This window comes from Seriola aureovittata, chromosome 10 (genome assembly GCF_021018895.1).
Source record: "Seriola aureovittata isolate HTS-2021-v1 ecotype China chromosome 10, ASM2101889v1, whole genome shotgun sequence".
NCBI classification, from domain to species: Eukaryota; Metazoa; Chordata; class Actinopteri; order Carangiformes; family Carangidae; genus Seriola; species Seriola aureovittata.
In genome coordinates, this window is record NC_079373.1 from 16,904,565 (window position 1) to 16,916,621 (window position 12,057).

The 12,057-nt window shown below is 42.5% G+C and overlaps 1 protein-coding gene across 1 annotated transcript in view; it reads left to right on the forward strand.

Annotated features, from left to right (window-relative positions):
• slc1a2b (solute carrier family 1 member 2b) overlaps window positions 1-12,057 on the forward strand; it is a 31,071-nt gene that overhangs the window by 1,068 nt on the left and 17,946 nt on the right. The window lies entirely within an intron of this gene.

Genomic DNA, 12,057 nt, shown 5'->3' on the forward strand with positions numbered 1-12,057 from the left:
GATTGTATCTTCTATCTGTCCATGAAAATAATTGAACGTGTTTTTTTTTGTTTTTTTTTCAAAATTTCTTCATGGACTCACATTTCCACAGACAAAACCTGAAAACCCCGTCATACTACCACCACCCACCTCATCAGCCAACCGTTGCCGTCCATTCCTTTCCATATTAACACACACACACACGCGCACAGTGTTATCTAATAACACCATAAATGTCACCATGGAAACCAGCTCTCTTGGCACCATCACCATTACTCTTGGCTTGTCACTGTCACTTGTGGATTCTTCTGTCAACAGCATGTTGATGGTTGCAACCTGGAGAGGAGGTGGTGCATCTTCTGGGTACAGATAAGCGTGTATGTTGGATTTTTAATGGGCACGTTGTCTTCCACTGGTGATCCTAGTGAAAGGAAAGGAACTGTCTGTGCCGTGTGCGCTGTGTAGCAGGGATGTGATCCGGTGAGGAGAGGCCTTGGGGCTTCAGTGTAATTGCGGGGAGAATCCGTAAAGGAAAGTGTCCATGCAGTTAATGTGATTTGTCCTTTTCCCCAGAGGCTGCTCTCTTCTGTAGCTACTGTGGCATTTGCTGCCTTTACATGAATAGACACAACAGGCATTCAAGGCAAGCTCACACATGACTGAAAGGGAGGATAAGTCACTGGATATGAATCTGGAGGGTGGAAGGTTTTTTTATTTTTTAAATAAACATGAATGTGTTTGTCATGTGTGGGGGTTCAGCCTACATGCTGCCATAGCATTAAGGGAAATTCTCGTTCACATCAATAGGAATGTGTTTGGCCACATTATGCACATATTTAGCATTTGTTTACAGAGAAGAGTAACATTAGTGTGAGGGAAAGTGCTCCATTAATCCTCTTTACCTGCATTTGTCAGGAACCAATAGAAAACAAATTATTTCGCTGGATATTTATATTTTTCCAAGGGAAATATATTCTATGTAATATTCTTCTTTTTCAACATTTTATCAGCTCATAGAAAACTCCTGATTCATTCTGTCTGTTGAATCAACTGGATGAATCTAAAATAAATGCAAAGCTATATGAAATTAATTAAACGTGTGTTATCAGTATCAACTGACATTGATAACAAATTTTATGTGTGGTAATGGTGGTAAGGTAATGAAGTCCAACGTTGAATTACCAAAGGACCAACCTCTCTGAGCATACATTCATCGAAGTAATCACACACACAAACACACACACACACAGACAATATGCAGAGGCGCTCACATGCCGAGACAAGCCCCTGCAGCGTCGCCCATCTCCCACTGGATGCGAATTGAGTCAAAATCATATTTCCCAGAACCTGTTATGTTAACCATCTGTGAGGATGTTACTTTAATTAGGGTAGACATTGCTCGGGGTACTCAGGGCAGAGTAGATGTTTACATGGACATGTGTGTTTGTGCCTTTGTGTTTAGTGTAGCCTGCGCTACTGTGAGGTACACACACACACACACACACACACACACACACACAGACACACACACACACACACACTAACACACTGACATAGGGGGAGGATATAGTTGTGAAGATATGCAAGCCAGGGGTAAATAATATGGGGAGTAAAAGGAAGTAACAGCATCCTGGTCAAAAAGATCAATATGCCGACTAACTGATAGCCTCTTCATTGACAGTGAAAATTAAATTTTACCAATCAAAATCATCAGTTTTATGGATTGATTATAGTGGTCTGCTGTGCTTGAGAGTTATTAAGAAGAATCCACTGGATGGATTTGTGTGGGATCCTCATTTGATGACTGGGAGTGGTAGACCAGATGGCAAATTAGCCATCACCAGTAAGCAGGCATGATGATTAAAAGAAAATTGCATTTACACTGCAGATTAGACTAATAGAAATCCTATAGGATGTTTGCATGTAAAGGAGAAAATTTGGTCTTGTTTCCATAGCGAAAAACAGTTATTTTCTTATATGATCCCTAACAATTTCGAAAGCAAGCAGGCTGCAGATGGAGCTGGGCTATTTTCCTTGTTGCCTTGGTGTTTCGTACGTAACAACAAAACTCAAGAACAATGTGGAAGCACTTCAGTTTCTGCCAGATAAACTGAGATTTTACACTGCCAGAAGTGTTAGATAGAGCAGGACAGTAACTCTGATATGTGGGAGTGACAGAAAGAGAAAAAAGACAAGGAGGACACACGGGACTCTGGGTTCGAAAGAGATAAACGGCCAAAAGATGGAGTGAGTGAGCAGGGTAGAAGATGGGGTAGTGCCTCCTCCTTGATATTTTACTGCAAGCTCTGCCCCTTGCATAGGGAAGCAAAAAGGGCTGCACAAGCAGCCTGAAGATGCAGCATATGTTACCTGTCTGTCGCTGGCCAAGCCAAGCCTGTCGTCTCCCTGCTGCTTGGAAAGGCTGCAGAGAGAGTGAGAGAGTGATAGAGTGAGTGTGAGAAAGAAGGGGGGCGGAGAATAAGCTGGGAAAAGTGGAGGAATGAAAGGAAAGGGAAGAGGAAAGGACAGTAGAACTTGGTAAAAAAAAAAAAGAGGGCGGACAGGAAACAGGTGAAACAGACACCAGAGTACAGCAGGGGAGACATCTCGAGCAATATGTTTGTGTGTCCGTGTGCATCTTTGTGTGTGTGTGTGTGTGTCTCCATTCATGGAGCTTCTCTGTGGTCTTGCTGGCAGTCTGCGGCATCTAGTGCTTGAGTAATCCTCCTGGGAACACGCTGAAGCTGCCAAAGTGCCATCCAGCTCCTTTTTTCACTCGTTACCACCCTCATGCTCATCTATCTCTGTCTCTCCTTTTCTCTCTTTCTCAATACTCCTCTTTTTCTTCTCTTAGCTGTTCCTAATTACTTCAATGTCATCCAATTTTGTTTAATTCTGCACTTTATTATCCCTGTATTGCGCTACCTGCCCGTTGCTTTTTGGGCCTTGAATTGTGATCCATCACTGTACTCCTTGTGTGAATCTTCCCAATATGAGGGATTCATGCTCTTTTTTTTTCTTCTTCTTCTTCTTTTGCTCTTGTAGCCCTGCCTATAGAATCAGTGTTTCAGTTCTCAGAGATCTGAACAGAGTGAGGCCTTTCCCATGGGTTGACCAAACAAAGAGCCTGGCTCCCTTCACTTCTGTATGACTGCACAGGAACAGAAACAGAGGCATTCACTAGCGAGTCTGCTGCTGGGCGGCAAAACGATAGATCTCCGCTGGCCATGGTCAAGGCATTTCTTCAGCTTAGCTATGAGACAGCAGTAATCATTAAACTGCCAGTAGAATCTGCTTATATCTGTAAGGGAAGGAATACAACCTCCAAAAGTGGAACCATGTGTGTTTATCATTTTTCAACAATTAATCTCCATAGATTTTCCTTTTTGATAACATCTTATTTATAATCCATGTATATGGAAAAAGATTAATTCCATTTTAACTTGTATTTGATCTGAGAATTGTCCTGTGTGCTGTCATGACATGACAGGACAGCATGCAGTCATGAAATGCAGTGGATACAAACGAACCTTTAGTTGAGATCTTGTGCTTTATAAAGCACAATCTGAAGTAAGGAATTTACACATTTCTGTGTAGCCAGTTCAAAGACCATGTCGGCAAATGCTTTGCTTGGTCACATCTGGTAGACCCAGGTCAGAAGTCATGGTCAGTGTAGCCCACATGTGTACTAACAGCCTGCCAAGTTCACAAGTTGAAGAAATTTACACCAGATTTAAGAGCTAATGTAGTTATCCAACAAATCCTGAAATACCTGTACACATTTTTTCTCACATGCTGACTAGTTTAATTTGATCAGTGATGATTTAATTTGTTCCATTTTTTTCAGGATGAATCAGATGTAGTAGACTCTCAGCATTGATATTGGACATTAACAGTCACCTGCTGGCTTGGGGGTGGGGGCCCAGAGGGGACTGAGTCAGTGTTTACTGGTACAGTGAAGGCCTCATCCCACCCACCCCTTCACCACTGCCACTGTCCTCCTCCGAAAACCCCAAACCACCCACATCCGATTGGCACCTGCCATGTCGGAATCCAGGTCAACAGGGGGAGTAACACGAAATTGCTCCGAGAGTGATTGGTAAAGAGAAGAAGGGGGTGGGGGGGGTCACGTTTTTGTTTTGTTTTGTTTTGTTTTTTTCTCTTGGCACCAAAGACCATGCCACTGAGAACAATCAGCCCATTGTGTGGCAACAAAAGAATCATAATTAAAGCGCTTAGTGACTCGTTCAAAACAAGTAGAAGACTTCATCTGAAGAACTGTCACAAGATTCAGTCTGACAGATTCGCACTGGTTATCAGATGGAGCCACTCTGGCTAATGCCATTGCTCTGCGAACCTTATGCCTCAACACACAGACAATAATATGTAACATGAAACAATAACACTGTATAATAGTTTACTTTCAATTGAATTCTAGAAGGATATTCAATAAAACTGTTCATATTTGACAGAATACTGGAGCATAATAATCATAACAACATTCAAACTATACTTAAAATGTTAATGAGAGTAATGTTTGTTAAACCTCTGTTAAAGTTTTGGAAAATTAATTGTATCCTGCAGAAGTTGCTCTAGCTGCTTTTCCCCTCATCGTCTTTTCTAGAGTAAAGCTTTTATGACAGTTCAACAATCAGGATAATGGGAGGATCAGCAAATGGGGAATAAAGAGGAAGAGGATGAGTAGAAAAAAAAAAGGATTTGATGATGATTAGAGTTTCCATATGGTGACAAAGATGTGGCTAGATATTATTTTCACATTTGATCCTCCTGCCATCAGCTGAAGTCTAAACTGAGTGGGAAAACAGACAAAAAAACAAAAAACAAATGAAAAACAGTATTAAAAAAGTTCAAATTAAAATAAAACTATTGTCATTACCCACTTCACCCATTACCCCTCCCCACCTCACCCACCTTCCTCTTCCTTTGCCCCTTTTTACTATTCCACAAATCCTCAATTAAGTGCGTAATGGGCCTCTGAGGCAGGTTTGTGTGCTTCTTTGTTCAGCTCTGGGGGATCGGCCGGCATTAATGTTCCTCTTGAGTATGTAAATAGCCCGAGCTGTGGGAGCGCAGCGCAGAGCTGCCACTTGTCCGCTTAATCGCGGAGAGTTCCATCACTTTTCGGACATTTTGGGGAGCTACAACAGGACATGCATGAGAACTTCAGCACCAAATACAATGCCCACACTCGGAGGAGTAACCTCAGCGCCCATGTCCACCTCCCACTTCTTCCGGAATAAACCCCCTTTTTTTTTGCTCACTCTCTCGCTCTCCCTCCTGAAACCCTCAGGACCCTTTACCCTCACCCCACTACCCAGCTCTCCCTCAAAACGGCCAGTGCCCCCTCTCCCCTCCTACTCCACACAAGCCTGACCAATCCTCCCTCTGCATGTGTGCTGCTCCCCACTGCTCGGCCTATCCCATCCCGACCAGCCCAGCTGACAGACCCTACAGTCTAGTTTTGTTTACCTCACCCACTTGTCCAGCGGAACACACAACAATCCCCTTCATTGCCTGTTTGTCAGCCCGCTTTTCAGAACTAAAAGGGGAAAAAGAGAGGAGGGAGGGGGGCTTAAGGGGGGGGTGGGGGGGTGGCTGGTTACAAAAACAAAAACGGAGGAAACAATTAAATTGCCCCTCCTCCCAATGAACCCTGTGCTTGCGGTTTCCCAGCTCTAGATTCTGTGAACTAACTTGGAGGCCTGTAAAGTGGCCCATTATTCTGGTAGGGGTGGCGTGTTCCAAGAGCGGCTTGCCTCAATGGCTGATGAACACAGAGAGGGTTTTGTTAGAGGGTTTTGGCTCACCACATTATGCACTGGTTAATTAGGAGCTGCATCTATCTATCTATCTATCTATTTATCTATCTATCTATCTAGACATCTAAACATGTCTAAACAGTATACAGGAGCTTGTTTATTAGATAATATCTCCAATGGTTTCTTTCTAGTGACTGTATCTAGAAAGGAAGGTTGTAGATATTGTCTACTGTCAAGTTAAATTAATTTAGATACATATAGTATATTTGAATCAGAATTACATTTTACACACTGTACTTGATCCTGCTTGCTCAGATGGATCCTGACATCACTGGGAATCCCAGCTCCTCTTATGGTATGAGGATTACAGTGGGCCAGGATTTCGGGGAATTTGTGTTGTATGCCTTAAATCTCGACTGAAGGGGGTTTACCATCCTCTCAGCAGTGTGCTCTGGGGATTTGGCCAGGACTGGGATAAAACTGTGGAAATATGTCGAAAATACTTTTGCCCAGGGCTTCTGATAAAATGATTGACTGTGACTATAGTCAGGCTTTCATAATTAGGGGGTGAAAAAAAGCCCCTAGCAAGTGTGTTTTTGCTCTGAATGGCATTCCAATGCTGCGTGTGACTGAAGAAATATTTACATAGTTTGACAAAGTATGCAGCGAATAATGACATAGAAAGAAAAACAATGAACTGAGGAGCAGCAGGGGTCCAGGGGGATGCCATGTATAACTGTAGTCAGTAATAGAGCTCTTATTTTCACAGCATTTCAGGGATATGAGAAAATCACCGTCTAGACGTGTTTCTCTAAGAACAGCGTCAGTGAAGTGGTCCTGAAAGGAAAGCAGGCTTGCAGAGTGTGGAGGCTTTAAATCGTACTTCACCTTACAGCACAGACGCAAGTTTTGCTTTTAGAAAAAGGGTAAAAAGCAAATTGTTTAAACACAAACCAGATATATTTCTTTGATCCCCTTTCGCCTTTATCTTTGCAGATTTGTTTTATGATATTTTTCAATACATGCGCCATTGAATTTGCTTGATTTGAACAAAATGGTATTTGCTGCTCTAAAAACCGCTGGGCCAGCACTCAGGTTCACACCAGGTTTTCATATTTTTCATATCTGCCTCTGCTGAAAATGTGTTGTCTGTCAGACATACTCAGCAGTTCAAGGCACTTTTTTAGATGACACAGTGTTGTGGTAGCAATGATGCGTTGTGAGGGAGAGACAGTGAGAGAGAGAGAGAGAGAGAGAGTTTGTAATGAGGAAGAGAGATGGAGAGAACACACACTTGAGAGACTGACAGCTCTGTCACACTTCCCTGCTTTCCTGATTTGCTTCCCCACTGCATTCTGGTCATCCTTGATGTGATGTGTTTTCCTCAGTGCAGATACACAGACAAGCAGGAACAAGGAGTTTTCAACTATTTAATAATCATATCACATAGAAATGTGTGTATGATAACATCACTGTAGGCCATGTCTACACATGTTTCAGATTCTGTTTGCAGTAATAAGCATAGCATGACAGTCAGTAGATACCATATGGCACATATCCAAGAGGCACAAGAGTACTTTTATTCAAGAAATACTGAATTAAATTAGTCCTAATGTATGTCTAGGAATTTCTGCCGGTTGTATCAAGTACAGTTTGTGGCACTAGCTGCAACATCTAAAGTATACATCTATACTTTAAGTATTGATGTCTACGGTGAACTGTACCGGGTATAGCACATTAGTTAGCATGAAATTTACATTTACACTTTCACATACTGTGTATTAGGGTAGATGTAAATACGCCCTTGGAATTTTATTTGTCTTCTTTTTTAGGAATTATCTCAATCAGCTCAGTGACTTTTGATGGCATTTTTAACCATATGAGCTGGACATGATGCAATACGCTTAAAAAAAAAAATTACATTGATTTGCAGCCTTTAGGAGTTATGTGTATGTGTGTGTGCAGTCGTCCGGCTTAGCTGGCTGATGTAATGATCTGTGTGTGTGTGTGTGTGTGTGTGTGTGTGTGTGTGTGTGTGTGTGTGTGTGTGTGTGTGCAGGAATGCCCTTTCTGTCAACACTGCGGGGTGGTGTGAGGAGAGCGGGGCATGGCTACTGCTGCTTGTGCTCAGTCCCTACAGACTCCAGTGTTTAATTAGTGAGAGAACATCCATCCTCCTTAGTCCTCCTATTGGCAAATCCTGAGTGAGACTGTAACCTCCTCACCCCGCCTCGGATACCGCGGGACTGGACCAACAGAGATTTATGACCACAGGCAACAGTGCAATATTTTGTGCGCATGTCTGGAATGTATGTTGTGCACACACAAGTGGGAGCGTGAAGGGAAGGAGGTGGGGGGGCAGGGGGTTATAGTGAGAGTAAGTGCAGGGATCGTCTACATTGTTTAAATTTGAGAGTGTAGCAGGTGAGTCTAGTGATGTATGAAACGTGATTTGTGCAGTAATCTCATTTCACAGGGCCAGCTGCCCAACACAGATGTCAGCTCTTCATGTATCCACAGATAACCTGATAACACAGAAGTCCTTCATATTACTTTTAATGTAGGGATATGCTCCATCTCATTCTCCACTTCAGTTGATTACTTTAATCTTACCTTCGCCCAACCCTTTCTTTCCACCTTATTTTCTCATCTGTTCGCCATTCCAATCCTTTGTCTCCATCCGTACCTTCATTAGCCACACCTTCTTTTATCCACCTCCCCCTTTTTTTTCCCTCCACCCTTCCCCCATACATTGTTACACATCTATCTTTATCTTGCATTCTTGCCGTTTCACCCCTCCCACCCTTCCCTCTGTTTACTATACACCTCTCTCTCTCTGTCTCTCTGCCTCTGTCATCCCCATCTCAGTAATATAGCGGGTATACCATAATGGTGGTTGTAGTAGGGGGTGGGGTGGTCCTGCCTTACTGCCTGATTTAATGAGGTCCTGTGGGGATCGGACTGAAGCCATCAAAAGCTGCGTGCTGCTATACAGCCAGTTCTGTTAAACAGATGTGCGGTTGCTAATGATAGTACTGTAGCATTGCTTCATTTGCAGCCAGCATGAAGACAGGAGCAGCTATAGGAGGAGATGAGAGATGAGCAATAGGTGCGTAACCATTCGTCTGGTACAGGAGGTTGTAGGGAGGTACAGCGGGAGAATCTCAAATATGGATGATCTTCTTTTCTCCGCTGACCTTTCATCTGAGCAGCTGTAGGCAAATGATGGGGGCTGGGGATAGGGGATACTGGATGGGCAGTAACACAATCCTTTCGGTTGCAGCTTTGAAGGACCTGACTGAAAACATAGCGGGACGGTTAAGACTCTTAGAAACATGATGGAGGAAACAGTGTATGTAATGTAACATGAGTGCCTGCAGGTTTGGCAGTAGGTCACTTTCAGTGCAACAGAAGAGAAAAGAAGAGATATAAAGGTGAGGGTGGAGATGAAAAGACGTGTGTACAAGTATGTGATTATGTTAAGTTGCTCTGGCAGTAAAGTGGGTTGGAGTTTGATTAGATACCATCAAACTATGTCTCTGCAGATTTTATCCACATGAATGGGAATGACCAAATTCAGTTCTATGACAACCACTCCCCAGCATAATGGGCCGTTAGCACATAATTATAGTGGGACTGGTCACATCTGAGAGACCTATGCAGACTACAACACTAGGCCTCAGGATTCCCAGAGGCTCTCTCTAATGACTGCCTCATTATGGACACAAAGAGTTGTGCCAAACAAAGGGAAACCTTAGAGGATGCTGAGGGACAGGCACGTATGGTTCAATCATGCGTTGCTCGGATGCTGATGCACCCTGATTGTAAAACAGAATGGTAAAAAATTGTGGTAATTGTCTCAATACGTGATGAAAGCAGGAAAAGAGGGAGGGACATTGTTACAGCTGACACATACAGCATTTTGCAAATTGCTGCACAGCATGGGAAGTAACTGTAAAAGGAGATTGGTACTTGTTATAGAAAAACACACAGAGACAAAAATCTGCCAAATGAGTATGTTTTGCTGCCAGAGGTCAGTGAATGTGTGTGTGTGAATTCCTGTGAAAACTTTATCTCCATCTGTCGACAGTTTTTAGAATAGTGTTACATGCTAATTTAATGCATTTGACAATGTACTTGTGGGGTCTCCTGACAGCTTGGGATGGCCCATGCTGAGCTCAGGATCAGTTGTGGTAAACACAGCTCTTTCAGCACTATGGAGAGTTAGGTTGACCTGAGCTGAGGCCTGAGACTGTGTCACTGACCGTGGTACTGAAAGCCTGGCCTGCTACCCCATATCTGTTTAGAAGGGTTAACCCTTCAAGAACAGACTGCACCCCAATCAGAATCACCCCAAGAATGAGTCAAGTCAATAGCAGGTAATACATTGTCAAAAAGAAGTATTTCCAACTGTCACTAAAGCACAAATATTTAGAATTTAATACATCTGAAAAGCATTTTCCAGTTTCAAAGTTTCAAAGTTTGATTGTGTTGTTTATAAGAATTAAAGCATTGCTTTCCTTCTTATTATTTTTTTTGTTAGAATTGTTAATGGCTATACAGCCAAAAAGAGTGTTTTCTGTTCCCATAGAATAACCAAACTCCAGAAAATATATTAAAATAAAATATATATCCAATGACATGCTTTTATAGTTGTTAATATTTGTTTTGTTTTGCTCCATTAAGGCAATAATCCGATATACGGCAGTACTAAGTAAAATATTACAATGACACTCACTTGAGTTTTGAAATTGTGACTGTAAATGTACATGTTTGGTGTTACAGGTTTATGTCCTTTAGGATCTGTTATTTGTTCTCCTTTCTTTGCTTAGCTCTTTCATTAAATCCAGAAATAGTGAGTGGCAGCATGGAATTTACTTGGGTGACTATCAGCAAAAATATGCATCATTCATTGTGCAGTTCCTTTGGCCCTGTGCCAGTCTTTGATCTGACTGTAATCTCACTCCAGGGTTCACTTGGAAGTGGATCAAGACAGCTTTCAAGTTGACCACTGTTTGACTCGGCACACCTATGGGTTCATTCTCTTAAATGAACCAGATCTAGAAGATAGAGGTTCTGATCCAGTCACAGATACCAGCCATTAGAGTTTTTAGGAACACCAAGGTCTAGCCAAGGGTGCTGTGTGCTTTGGATGAGTTTATTGACCAGCTAAGATACATGCATTTATGTGGACAGTGGACACATACACATCCACACACTTAAGGGATTCTTTTGCAGATAAAAGGCAGATAATGAAAAGTTTTTTCCATTAGTCTCTAAGAGCTGAACTTACTGAGACCCTGGTGGGTAAATTTCATTTGGCAGTTGTTGGAAACAACCATAATAGGGATAATGGGAAAGCACAGTGTTGATTGGGGTTTGGTATTTGGGGTTGATTCAATTCAAAGTTTTGAGGCAACTTCCACCCAGTGGGAACGTTTCTTTTTCTCGCTATGGTCCCTCCATTTACAGGAAATGTTTTTTTTCTAAGCGAGCAGCACTCTTAGAGCAACTTGTGTGTTTTGTTGAGCTACTGAAGAACAGTAGGTTACACTGCTGATGGAATAAACCACATTTGCATGGCAGTCCACACATCTCTCTATCACTATCTATCACTGAATGCATTCTTCCCAACAACCATCTAGGGATCCATAATTGAGATATAGAGTGACAATGTTTCCCTTTCTTCTGATGCTAGAATTTATCTCCCACTTCCTATGCACAGCACAACCTGAAGTGTTTGCTGAGAGCTTCATTTGAGGTGGGGGGTGCTTTTCCACAGCTCCTAGGCAGCCACTATGTGTGAGCCCATTTCTTCTCACTGCATGGCAAGTGGCTGTGAGGCCCAGAGGGGCCAGATATATCCGGAGCCTGGCCCAGCTCCAGTTGTCTTTACCTCACAGTATATTGTGATGCTCCAGTCATGAGAATGGGCATCGGGCCCCACGGGAAACCAGTGGGAAACTGGTATTCTCATTTACATCTCCCTCTGTGGTATCGCATGGATCCCAGCAGCCTGAATTAGACAAGTATAACCACACAACCGGTCTCTAATGCAAACTTGTTAATTATTATGTAAGCTCATGTTGTGCTCATGAGTGCCATTGAATGGTGTGTGACAGCAGCTCATTAATTATGCAGCACAGATACCAAAGAAGCACTATTTAAAAACATCCTGTGAAGTTTTTATGAGTGTTTTAATGTTTCTTTTTTTTTTTCTGTGAAAAAGAGATTTTCTTTGGTGAGGTATAGATATAACTTGTCTATGCGTTTGCAAATCTTTCAAGCTGCATCCCAT